The sequence below is a fragment of the Mus musculus genome, chromosome 18 (assembly GCF_000001635.26).
Source record: "Mus musculus strain C57BL/6J chromosome 18, GRCm38.p6 C57BL/6J".
Lineage (NCBI taxonomy): Eukaryota > Metazoa > Chordata > Mammalia > Rodentia > Muridae > Mus > Mus musculus.
In genome coordinates, this window is record NC_000084.6 from 38428661 (window position 1) to 38442398 (window position 13738).

General features: G+C 41.1%; 1 protein-coding gene across 2 annotated transcripts in view; it reads left to right on the forward strand.

The window, feature by feature from the left end:
- The window catches only part of Ndfip1 (Nedd4 family interacting protein 1), a 46291-nt gene that overhangs the window by 9754 nt on the left and 22799 nt on the right, over positions 1-13738 (forward strand). The gene's annotated exons all lie outside the window — the stretch shown is intronic.

The following is a 13738-nucleotide window of genomic DNA, read 5'->3' on the forward strand; positions in this document are numbered from 1 at the left end:
AACAAAATAAATTTAAAAAGTCTTATTTCTCCCAAAAGTGCCCTGCCTTTTTATACTTTACAAAGAGTAGTCTTTTTTTTTTTTTTTTTTTTTTTTTTTTGCATTGGGGACTGACGCTGTGCTCTTGCCTGCTAGAGGAAGCTCCCGCCTTCCATAGGAGACCTGGGAGCTCCAGTGTTTAGCTGCTCCTGCCACCCTCCTTTCTGTTTGCAAATCTTTTCAGCCCAGCTTATCAGTGCCTTCTGTCACCAATTTCTGAGTTTTTGTGCATTTGTGCATGTGAAACAGGTTGCTTGTTTTGTGTTCTGGCTTAAGATTCAGCTTTCTTTTGTCTTGCTGAACTTGTCTCACTTGTAGCTTTCAGGATTTTGGTGTTACTACTTCTCTTGTTGTTTGGCTTGATAGTGTGTGTGTTTGTTGTTGTTTTTTGGTTTGTTTGTTTTTTGTAGGATCTCACTTTATAACCCTGGCTGGCCTAGAACTTATTGTATAGACTAGACCATCCCATCGTGGAATGTGTAGAAGTCCACCTGCCTCTGTCTCCTGAGTGCTGAGATTAAAGGGGTTCCTGGCCTTTGTTTTGTCTTTATTTTTGTTTTAAATGAATAAGTTTAAGTATACATCAAGCAAAAGTAAAAGAATAAATAGCAAATAGCAAGTGATATCGGCAGAAGCAGGCATAGAACAAAACACTGTTATACTGAGGGCTTATAAACGTTGACCAAGATAACTGGGAAAACCCTGAGGCAGCAAGCTGGAGTTCTGTCTGTATTGAAAAGGACACTTAGGCAGAGCAGTGTCCCCTCTAGTGAGGCTCCCAAGTGAAAGAACAAAAAGCAGCAGATAGATGACACGGTCTAGTCTGGTGCTTACAACCCCCCCTCCCCCACCCCCGGCAGAAACCCTCTGGGGAGCTGAGACCTTGTGCTGGAGCTCCTTACTGCGCTCTCTCTATGCTCTCTATGGATGGCTTCTCATGGCGTTTTCATTTCTGGGATAAACAGTAATACCATCTGTTGAAGACAATTCACTTTCTAGTCCTCAAGGGCACAGTGCCCCTCCCTACCTGCCTGTGGGCTGTTTTGCTGTTTTCTCTCCTCCCTGTTATAGGGAGGACGGTCAGTCCATCCTTGGATCAGAGACTTTGAAGGACATTTTGAGATAAACATGCTTGATTCTGAAGGGGAAGAGAGTATCCAGAGCCAGCTTTTCAGTAAATTCAAACAGCACACAATTTAGCAATGTAATTACGTCACAGCAGCCTGTATATCGAAATTGCGTTTAGTGAATATGTCAGTTGGTTGGGTGTTTTTAAAGAAGGAAAAGCGAATTATAATTTGATAAAAATATCAAATTTTTCTTTACAAACATCTCTTAAATAGTTATTTGTATCCAGCAAGCTATGGTATGTATTACAGGTTGAATAACGCATGTTCAAGATTTCTTTCTCTTAAAAAAAAAGTGTGTGTGTGTGTGTGTGGTGGATGTGTGAGAGAGATCTGTATATCTCCCTATCTCCAGGCAGAGTGTTGATAAGTCAAGCACCTGTGGCTTTACAGCCCAGGTAATTAACAGATTTCTTTTTAGGTTTGTTTCACTCACAAATTTGCTTTTATACTACATGGTAACAGCAAGCCTTCCATGCTTCAGAATGCCTTTTCCCATAGTGTCTGTCTTGTTTAGCACATTTCCCATGCACAGTAGTAATGGGCATGCTACCTGCCTGTAGATCACTCCTGGGACCATTGTCATTGTCCCTTCATTGCTTGTAGCATTTGTCTGTAAGTACATTTTCAATTACCCTTTAAAAAAAAAAAAAGAAAGAAAGAAAGAAAGAAAAGTTATTGAATATGCTGCAAAGGACAGAAAGCCAGGCAATAACTAGAGAACTACCTGCCTTCATTAAATTAATTAATTAATTAATTAATTAATTTAGAGATAGGGTTTCACTTTATTTTATTTATTTATTTATTTTGAGATAAGGTTTCACTTTATTTATTTATTTATTTATTTATTTTGAGATAGGGTTTCACTGTATAACCCTGGCTGGCCTCAAATTCAGAGATTTGGCTGACCACCTTGTCTTTCTGAATGCTGGGATTAAAATGTGTGTGCCGCACACCCAGCTAATTAAGAAAATTTTTTTGCGGTGCTGAGAATTGGACCCAGAACATGAATTGATAGGTAGGCATTCTACTAGTGAGCTACATGGGAGGAGACCTTAGCTTGTACATGTGTGTTGGGGGGTGTCTCTGCACCCACCATAGCCAGCAGACTCAGTAGCTGGTGTTGGTGCAGACTTCAAGGGTCTGGCATTGGATATTTATTTTAGGCAGCTTGCCCCCCTCTCCCCCAGACAGGGTTTCTTTGTATAGCTTTAGCTGTTCTGGAACTTGCTCTGTAGACCAGGCTGTTCTTGAACTCAGAGATCCACCTGCCTCTGTCTCCTGAGTGCTACAAAGGCATAGGCCACCACCACCTGGCTATTTGTAGGTATATTTAAACACAACACAATTTGGAAAAAAGTTTCCTAAGTGAATCCTATGTTTACATCAAAGCTCAAGACATGATTACACTGAAATTCTTTGTAAAGTACATATGACCTCTTCCATAAAGATGGGTTCTATGATTGACTGAGAAACAGTGCTCAGGATAAGGGTATGAGGAGATGGGGAGAATGGCTGAAACAAACGTAAGAGGCTAGGAGAGCCAAGTGTGCTCTGGCCATAGGGTTAGTACAGAGGTCATCACCACACTATTAGCCGCATCCAGTCCCAGCCTTGTGTGTGGAAAACAGGTTAGACATCTTTCTAACTTTGAAGGACAACCCTGTGTGTTTAACATGTGTGAGCATAAGTGTCCCCTATATGTATACTTGGTAATTTGTAAAATAATTAAAAAAAAAATACAATCATGTATTTTACAATGGCTTGTCCTGGCCCGTGTGGTATTTGGCTGTTTTCCCACTGCGTGGTCATTGGAGAGTGCAGTTCTCAGGCCTGGTAGGATCTGGACTTAGGTCTCCACATTTGCACAGCAATAACTTTATTCACTGAGCTGTCTAGCCTCTGTAGTTTATAATTTTATGAAGTTGCTTTGAACGTCCTTATGGATTTGTTGCTTTTTTGAGTCAGGGTCTCACTATGTAGCATGAGACCTGGTGTTAACTGCAACGGGGGAGTTGTCCCTCCTTAGTGTATATAAACTGAGGACATGACTGTTCATGGGTGGCTAAGGGGAAAGTTTTTATTGTCGACATAAGAGAACAGGCAGAGGCATCTGGAGGATTCTAGAGCAGAGAGAGCAAATAGTAGACTGAGCATGGCTGTTGTCTTAGTTAGGGTTTCCATTGCTGTGAACAGACACACGACTAAGGCAACTCTTATAAAGGCCAACATTTAGTTGGGGCTGGCTTACAGGTTCAGACATTCAGTCCATTATCATCAAGGTGGGAACATGGCAGCTTCCAGGCAGGCATGGCACTGGAGGAGCTGAGGCTGAGAGAATGATTTCCAGGCAGTTAGGAGGAGGATCTCTCAAATCATACCCCCACAAAGATGCAGTTCCTCGAACAAAGCCACACCCACTCCAACAAGACCACACCTCCTAATAGTGCCACTCCCTTCACCATGGTATTCAGACCACTACAGCTGGCCCAGTGGACCTGGCCATGAGAGAAGCAGGAGCAGTGAGATAGAGGGGGTAGAGAGGGAAGGAGAGACACAGAGAGGGAGACAGGCGGAGACAGAGAGAGAATAAGCATATAGTTGAAATAGGGTTATATGGAGAATGAGTAGTTGGGAAGGGGAGTGGGCAGAGAAGCCCATGAGCTGGGGAAGTTGAGGAAGGGGAGGAGGTGAGAAGAGCTAGGTTGCCAGCATGGACTCTTGAGATGTTTAGCAGGCACTTGTGAGGGAGTGTGGAGGCCAGCGTGTGCTTTGGTATGTTAATAAGCACAACAGAAAACCACAGATTTCCCTTCTGCCTTTACAATTTGGGGAAACAGAGTTTCTTTTAGACCTGACACTTTTCCAGTCTTTATGAACTCCTAGCCCACTGAGGGCAAGCCATGAGCCTGGAAGAGCCTTGGCTTCAGATTTTACAAAGCTTGGTGCCATTTACTTAGGCATCTTGGTAGATCCATCAGTTCTGAAAATAATTTAAACTAAAGACGCTAATGCCATAGGTCCATAGGCTGAAGACAAAGGTCTCGCACCATAATTGCAGCTGTTTAAGCTGTTTAGTCCTTTTGCAGATGAGTAGTAACTTTGGTCAGAGTTTTGGCTTTTTAGGTAAATTGACTTAGAGACTAGTACCTACTATGTGTCCACCTTCTTGTCTCTCTTGTCATATGATATAATATAGAGAATGAGGAGTTAAAGGAAATGATGTTGGTGATCACAGTTGGCTGTATTTGCTCTCATTTCTAAGAACTCATTTTCCCTGCCAAACCAAGTGTTCATCTGCTATATTTATATTACCAGGGACAGCCATACAGCTTTTAACCAGAAGCTCTGTGAACTTAAGGATTGCCTCTTAGAGTAAAGCATTCTGCCTGTTATGCACTTTTTTGGGGGAGGAGGGGGGCAGTTTCGAGACAGGGTTTCTCTGTATCCCCTGGCTGTCCTGGAACTCACTCTGTATACCAGGCTGGTCTTGAACTCAGAAATCTGCTGCCTCTGCCTCCCAAGTGCTGGGATTAAAGGCATTCACCACCACTGCTTGGTCTGTTAAACATATTTAAGCCATTGTCCTCAATTACGTGATTTTCCTTTCTTTAGTGCATTTTTTGGTTTCATTTTGGTATTGGAAGATTTACATATTTATATTATTTTTTCTGATATTGTTGGGTAGACTAAATGCTGTAATTGTGCAACATTTAAATGCACATTTATCTATTACTTATTATTTTAGACACTTTTACTCTATATGCTGTAGCTGATCTGGAACTTACTATGCACCATGCTGGCCTCAAATGTAAACATTCTGCTTCCTCCCTCCTAAGAGCTGGGATTGAGGGAGTGCATCACTACTCTCAGACTGGGTTTATACTTTCTATTTAAGAAAAAACAAAAAAACCCACAACAGCTCTTAAAATAGAAAAGACAATAATTATAATGATTTTCATCTTTAGTGGGGTCCCAGTCTAGATGTCTTTTGATGTCTTGATTGTAGTTCTTTTGGTAAAAGTATTTTATTCTCCAGAAGTAATTGTCATCTCCGAGGCTCACTGTCTCAAGTCTGCTAACCTAGGCCGAGAATCTTCCAGCCTCTGAGACTCACTGCTGAATTAACTCACCCTTTCTAGTTCTTTCTGAACTCTGGCTGGCTGGGTCAACTCAGCTCTTCTGGCTCAAACTCCTCTCCAAGCTGACTGGTTCAATCTGGCTTTTTTCTTGGCTTCTGACTGAATTGCTCTGCTTGGCCTAAACCTAACTCTGGCAGTCTGTTCTAATCTTCTGACTCCTCATTCTCTGGCTCATTCTGTCTTCAGCGGTATCTAACTTGTTCTCTCTTGAGTCTGTCTCGGTGACACTGCCCTAGTAAAACTGCTTCCTCCTTCCCTTCCTCTGCACTACTCCCTCTTACGTTACATCTCTTTCCGTTCCTCTTGAGAGTTGGGCATAGCCTGCTCTCTCAAATCTTTCTCTGATTCATCACTTTGTCTACCACTCAGTTAGACATCACTTCCAAACATGTGTGCTTTCTTCTACAAACTAACTTTACTGTAACTTTAATTTTTTCAAGGACTACTTTTAATGATGGTTCTTAAATGCTTTAACATCCCTTTTAGCCCACCATCCACCAGAGGTAGTGGAAAAGAAAGGTTACAAGGGAAGTGGACCTGTTTAGACAGGTTCTTTGGAGCAACTCCCATCTGTGTTGTCTGGAAATCTGCAGTTCCATTCCCAGGTCAGCAACAGCAGCTCAGTCCACTCACAAACACTTCACGGATACACCAGCAGTCCAATTTGGCAGAGTCAGGTTAGCAACAGCGGTAGCACTACCTAACAGAGACAGCCAGGCCTTGGCCTCAGCACAAGTCAGCAGGAGGGACCAGGAGGAATGCCAGGAAAAGTTCTCAGCTGTGGCTCTCTCAGGAAGGTGAAGATCAGTGAAGATTGGAGACCAATAAGTGTTGCACTGGTCTTGCCTCAGTCTCAGCTGACACCACTCTGCCAATTATCCCAAGTCTGTGGCAAGTAACTGCAGCACACCGACAGAAGGTTTTTGGTGCAGTTCTCTCTATGGAGTCCTAACAAATGTAACTCAGCTATGCAATATAAGATGGACCAATACATGCATGTCATTAGCGAAGAATCCTTCATCGCATGCTTGCTCTGACAGAACATCCTTTTACCTGTGTTTGCTTCAGGAAAACACTCCTGCACATGTTTGCCCCAGCAAAACACTATCCAACACAGCTGACTTTCCAAAGAACCTTTGTTGTTTGGGATTAAAGGTGTTCTCTAAGGTCATGACTATATTCCAGCCAGAGGGGTTAAAGGTGTGTGCTAAGGGATGAGCCATACCACAACTAGAAATAGGTTTTCCCAGTAAATAACACATCTTGGGGTTTACAGTATGATCAAATATCCTGCAACAGCTTTTCTCCCAGGGAACACTGGCTATTAAAGGAACCGTTTTTAAAATGTCTATTTTATGTTTATGGATGCTTTGTCTCTGTTTGTGCGCCCCATGTGTACAGTGCCTATAGAGGCTAGAAGTGAGTGTTGTGTCTCCTGGACCTTGAGTTACAGACAGCTGTGAACTGCCATGTGGGTGCTCCCTACATGAACCCCATGTCCTGGAAAATTATTCAGTGCTCTTAATCACTGAACCACCATCTCTCCAGCCCCAGGAACCTTTTTTTTCTTTCAATAATTCATTTTTCACCCATTCACAGACATGTCTTGTGGTAATTTGTGGGGCTATTGATAGGTTTCTTTTCATTGAGGGTGACAGATACTGACTTAGCAAGCGAACAATGATGTAGAATAGTTAATTTTAAACTTTAAGTAAAATTATATAGTATAGAATTGGCTTTTCAAAAATAAAAACAATATCATCTTTTTTTTAAATTAAAATTTCCTTAAAATTCTTTTCGAATCTTTTTAGATTTATTTTATGTTTATACAATAAATGTTTTGTCTGCATGTATGTACATTCACTATTATGTGTGCCTGGTACTCTTGGAGGTCAGAAGAGAGTTAATATCCAGTGGAACTTAAGTTATGAATAATTATGAGCCAAGGGCTTGAACCCAGATTCTCTGCAAGAGCAACAAGTGCTCTCAACCCCCAAGCCATCTCTCCAACCCAAGGTTATTCTTTTAAAGTATAGAGTAGTTAAAAACTATTTTCATTAGGCTGAATCACCATTACCCCATCTAATTTCTAAACACATTTATTATTTTCCCTGACCTTGCAAGAAATTCAGACATATCAGCAGTCAGCTGCTACTCTCTCCAAATTATCCTAGCTACCAACAACCATTAACCTTTCTCCGTGAAATTGCAGTTTGTGAACATTTTTATATAAATAAACGCATACAATATATAGTGTTTTATTAGTGGCTTTAATCTTAGTATAATGCTTTTAAAGCTTATTTATGTCATAGCAATTTATCCCTTTTTTTTCTGGCTGAATAGTGTTTCATTGTATGGTTAAATCACAGATCTTGTATCCATTTGTATGTTGATGAATTTTTTGGTCATTACAAGTAATTCTGTGCCATCAAATTTTGTACTCTGGGCTCACTGTTTGAGGAACACTCTTTCTGTCCCCACCAGCAGTTCTAGTTTTTCCATATGCGTCAGAACCCATTTCTGTCTTTTTAGTGGGTGTGAAGTGTTATGTCATAGTATCTCTAATGATCTAACAGTGTTGGGCATTTATGTCTGCTGGCCATTTATATACTATCTTTGGAGAAAATGTTTAACTCCTGTGTGTGTTGGGGGATGCTTGAGTGTGCACACATGTGTGTAAGTGCACTTGCCTATGCAGGCAATGTGTAGAAGCATGAGGTTGACAGCAGGATGCCTTTCTTACTTGGTCTCCACTTTATTTTTTGAGATGGGTCTTTGACTGGGCTTGGAGCTTGCCCTTGCCATTAGGGTGTGAGCCCTAGCCATCCTTCTGTCTGCCCGCCATTGCTAGGGTTGCAGGCAGGCACCACCATGCCCAGTACTGGGGATTTGAGGCCATTTCTTCATGCTTACATGGCATGTACTTTACCCATTGAGCTAACTCTCCAGCCCTCTTTTGCTCATTTGTAGATCAGGTTGCCGTTTATATAGTTGAGTCTCTTGTACCTTGTCGGAGTTACCTAAAATGTACCTAATATAATAATATCAAGTTAGTAGAGAACTCTTCTTGCCCGAGTGAGTGGGTGTACGCATGCACACATACACATACACACACACACACACACACACTATATTGTAATTTCATAAACACAAAAGAAAAAAACACTTTAAAAAAAGAAAGTAAAGAACTTGATGAGGCTAAAGTTCACTAGTTGCATTAGATGTAATATAAAATGTACAGTTCTCACTCTCTGGCTATGTCTGAGTGACAGTAAAATACCATATTCAGTGTTTATCTACAGAAATGTGTGTTCGCCTCCTGGTAATTACATTGTCTCATCTGGTATGATTTAGAGTATGCTGAAGTAGTGAGTTGGTAAGGAGATGTTTAAAAGATTAGACTCTAAGGTAAAGCTGGACATGGTGGCACATGCCCAACATTCAAGAGACAGAGGCATTCTGAGTTTGAGGCCAGCCTGGTTTACTGAGTTCCAGGACAGCTATGACTACTCAGAGAAACCCTGCCCTGAAAAACAAACAAAAAAATAAAATAAGATGAAATGCCAACAGGGGCTAGAGAGATAGCTCACTGGTTAAGAACACTTACTGTTTTTGTAGAGAACCTGGGTTTGGTTACCAGCACATAGTGGTTCATAACCATCTATAACTTCTGTTCCAGAGCCTCTTACACCTTTTTTCGGACTTCTGCAGACACCAGACACATACGTGTTCCATATACATACATGCAGATAAAACATTCATACACATAAAGTTAAGTCTTTAAAAAAAAACCAAAAAACTAAAATTAGCCAGGACCACACAGAGAAATCCTGCCTTGAAAAAAACCTAAACTTTTAGAATGGTAAAATTAAATAGGACTCAACAAATTATCTAGTGCAAATATTTATAGTGTTATGGAACTGTTAACTAATTTGCATTACTTGTCATGTTTCTTTTGTTTATGTGAGGTATATATTGACACCTTATATATGGGTGTAAAGATTTTTGAGGTTTGTTTTGAATTGGTTTTATTGAGACTCGGGTGTAGACTAGAGTCCTGAGCTTGTAGAGAAGCCAGCTCGGCCTCCCAAGGACTGGGGTCATAGGTGTACTTAACCATACCTACTTGATATAGTAGAATTTTTTTCGTTGTTAGTCTTTAGATAATGTAAATGTCTTGGGCTAGTACCACTCGTTGTAAGATTACATGTTGCCTCTTAGTGATATCCAGTCTTAGATTTACTTTGCTGTTCCTCAAAACAGCTCATTTTAAACCTGAAGGTCTGTGTGCGATGTGTGTATGTGAATATTGCAGTGGGATGCCTGTGGAGGTTCCCTCCTTACACCTTGTGTTTTGAGTCAGGCTCTCTCTTTTAATTTCTGCCTCTCGATATACTCCAGACTATATGGCCCAAGAGTTTCTCAGAATTTTTCCTGTCTACCTCCCATATCCCTATAGGATGGCTGAACATCACTGAGTCTGGCTTACCCTGGTTGTCAGGTTTGTAGCAGGCACCTTAATCCACCAAGCTGTCTCTCCAGCCCCTATAAGAGTCTTTCAGATAACTAAATTCAAAGTTGCTTCTATTAGAACTGTATCTGATTTCTGTAGTGAGGATATTTGGTTTCTACTATGTAGCCAAGGATGACCTTGGCTTCCTGATTCTCCTATCTCCCATCTCTCAACTTCTTGGGATTTATAGGTCTGTCTTCCCACCCATAACTAGCAGTTTTGTTTTGTTTTTGGAGATAGGAATATACTTCGTTTCCAGGATTCCCAGCTTGCCTTAGTCTACTAGGCTTAAATGAATCCTTTGCCTCAGTTTCCCCTCAAGTTGAGACTACCAACAAGTGTCATTACACCTGGCTCAGATTTTAATTTGAAATGTTATATTTATTTCTAATAGGCATAGTACTTAGAGTCAAAGGAGGATAGTCCCTTTATTTTAGATGCACTATATTTTATAGACTCAGTTTTAAAAACAAAATAATAGCACCTCTTTGTAGATTTCTTAGATTTATTTTTATAAGCTTTTGTTCATTTGTGTTTATTTGTGTGTGTGTGTCTGCGGGTGTCTCTGTATATGTGCCAGTTACCTGGAGAACTTAGAGAAGAGCATTGGAGCTCTTGGAGCTGGAGTTACAGCAGGTAGTAAGCCATGTGACCATGGATACTGGAGGCCACACTTAGGTCCTCTGAAGAAGAACAGGCATTAAAAACTGAGATGTCTCTCTAGTTCTAAAAGACTTTTTAAAAAAATTTTACACACACACACACACACACACACACACACACATATACATACACATAGTTAACAGATGGTTGTAAACCACCATGTGGGTGCTGGAAATTGAACCTGGGTTCTTTGGAAGAGAAGTCAGTAGTCTTAACTGCCAAGCTATCTCTCCAGCTTCCATGATACATAGTTTTTAAAATCAAGGTTATCAAGACCAAAAGGTATCATGGCTTATTAAGACCATGCACCAAGTGGGATTATGAGAAAGTCAGCACACGGTGTAAGAGTGTGACAAAGCAAAAAGCCACTTGAAATGTCAGGTTATTGGATTATTGGCTTATTTTCATCTTGCTGGAGAGAGGGAGAGAGAGAGAGAGCGCACGCTCGCGCACATATTAAACTTTTTTCATGTTAAACTTAGCACTTTGTATATGGCTCCTTTGTAGAGCAGGTAGGATCTCAGTGTGTAGCAGCCCAGGCTGGCCTGGAACTTGTCCTTAATGGTCCATCTTCAACCTCCCAAGTACTGAGATTATAGGTGTGAGTCTCTACATCTGGATTTTTCTGTGTATTTGTAAGTAATGTTTTGGTTTTGTTTGTAAAAAAAAAAAAGTCATTATTGTTTATCACAATAAAGATAAAATTGGTTTGAAATTTAACAAAAGGGGGGGTGTGAATCTAGCTTTAGTGGTATTTGTGACTCCCCAGAGACCTCCTTCCTAAGTAGCATTTGGTGTGCTCTGAGTTAAGTTCCCCATTTTAGACCTGCCTCAAAGACTCACTCACTACAGCCAGGCCATACTGTGATAGTTAAGCTGGACCTGGGCTCACTGGTCCCAGCTGATGGAAGAGTTGGATTCTTTCCAGCCTTGACCCAGAAAAACACCTTCATTCTCTGTTAGCATCCAGAGGGAGGATCTCCTAAAGGGACATGGCTGGGTAGCCTGCACCAGAAAGGTTCCCAGGGACAGAACAGGAAGTGGGCAAAATCCATTATGGAATCAAGTAAGCTGTTTGCCAACACATTCTGCACTTTAGTTGTGGTGCGTGTATCTCACTGTTTCATTGGTGAGTGATAGACTTGAGTTCCTAACGTGTAAGACTGTAGATGCTTAAGTTTCTGTTGTTCAGCAAACCATCATTACATGTAGATGGTGATCAGCATATGTGGCCTTTTTGCTCCCTCTCCCCGATAGTGTTGTGTTTTAGAGCAGCTTTCCTGAGCCTAGTTTTATCACTAGCAGTGTGGAAGTAATTAGATTGCTGCATGAGGAGGAGGAGGCTGTGAGTTGGGGGTCAGCCCAGCATGTGGGTCCTCCATAGTCATAGTGTTTTTGTGCGAGTTGCTTTTGTTTTTCCACTTTTTAGTTGAAAATGTATGGTTCTAAAATACCATATTTTAAGAGGGGGGGGGGGAAATCTTGACCTGGTAGTGTTTCTCTTTTCCTCACCAAAAGAGATGGTGTTTCTAAGAAGGCTGGAATTTCTCTGATCTGTTATCTGTTACTGTGCTGAAGAGGTATCACTTTTCCACGTTGCTAGGAGACAGGCAACCTATCTCACAGCTACTGGAATGGCAGACTTCTTTTACCCCCTGAGTTTTTTGAATATCTGTGTTTCTTAGAACTGCCAAGCTTCCTTTCTGAAACCAACTTATGGAGAGGAAGCATGCTTGCTTTGACCAGACTCCAGAATGTTAAAGCAGGTTAGAAATGTCAAGCTAGGTTGACATACAAAACGGAACCAGCTGCTGCAGTTAAGTCTGCATTCTTGAATCCTGCTCTCTTGTCTGTCTCTTGCTTGGTGCTGTCTTCTTTCATATAGCGCTGATTAGTGATGAGGAAGCTGAGAGCATCTTTCTAGGGCTTCAGATAATATTAAGACCAATGGTTGAGGCGACCACTGCTGCCGGGAGCTCTTTGAAAATTTGACTATTTGATTTCCTTGGAGCATCTGCTTTCCCATAGCTATTTTACCTCTATGCTTTCATTTCTGAGGGAAAACTTACCTTAGGTTACAATGCAAGTATTTGGGAGTGCCCAAAGTTTAAGGTTAGATTGTTAGAGCTTAAAAATGGCTAAAGCCAGAAATGGTAACACATTCCTGTAGTCCCAGTATTTGAGACAAGGGGATTAGTGGTTCCAGGCCAGCCCAAGGTACACAGAAAAACCTTGTCTCAAAACAAACAAATAAATAAGCAAGGCCTGGAAATGAAAATCAGTGGTAAAATGTTTGTGCTAGGTTTCATACCCAGCTCAGGGATGGGGGTGGGGACAAAAAGTGTCTAGATGATAGATACTGCTAAGAATGTGGCCCAAGGACCCATGTCAGGCTAAACTTTGGTAGTTACCTAGTTTTGCATAGCACATGCTTGGAGATTGATGCAGGCTCTGCTTCATGTCAGAACCCCAAGCTCTGTTCTGTTCTGCCTCAGTTTACCGTGGACTTGTTTGTAAAGTGTGCTTAAGAGCTGGTGTGTTTCACAAGCACCTCAGTTGGCTTCCTGTGTGGTAATACTGAAACAGGAGCAGGTCTTACTGCTTACACCAGTAAATTCCCTTTATAGTTAACTCCTGTCTAGAACAGCTCATTTAAAAACTACAATCTATTGGGACATCTCTGTTTTATGACAGTGACTTGGGTGGGCCATCCATAGCAGCAGCAATAGGAACACACACACACACACACACACACACACACACACTCACTCACTCACTCAGTGTGAGCTGTTTAAAATAACTGGAGGAGCTGGAGAGTCAGCTCCTCTGGAGACCACGTGCCTGGTATTCCTAAAACCCAGAGTTTGATTCCAAGCTCTAAAACTGAAAATCTAACCACTCAGACAGTGTGCTGACAGAGGTTGGAATTTGTTTTTCAGAACTGTCTCAGTTACTTAATGTTAAATGTCTACATACTAAGTGAATAAAATGGTAAGGCTTGGTTTGCCTGTTTTCATTCTTTGTCCTATCAGATTGTTTTTCTGAGTTTAAAGAAATTATGCAAGTGATGAATGTTCAGTGCTAAAAATTAGAGTCTAAATGTAAACAAGAAATCTTTATACTTCCATTACCCAGAGATAGTGCTGAATTGTAGATGTGTCACTCTTGAGCTTTCCATTTATATATTTACCTTTTGCAAACAAAGTTATACAATGTGTAGTTTGATAAAAATCAGCCTTTCATATAATAGTTCT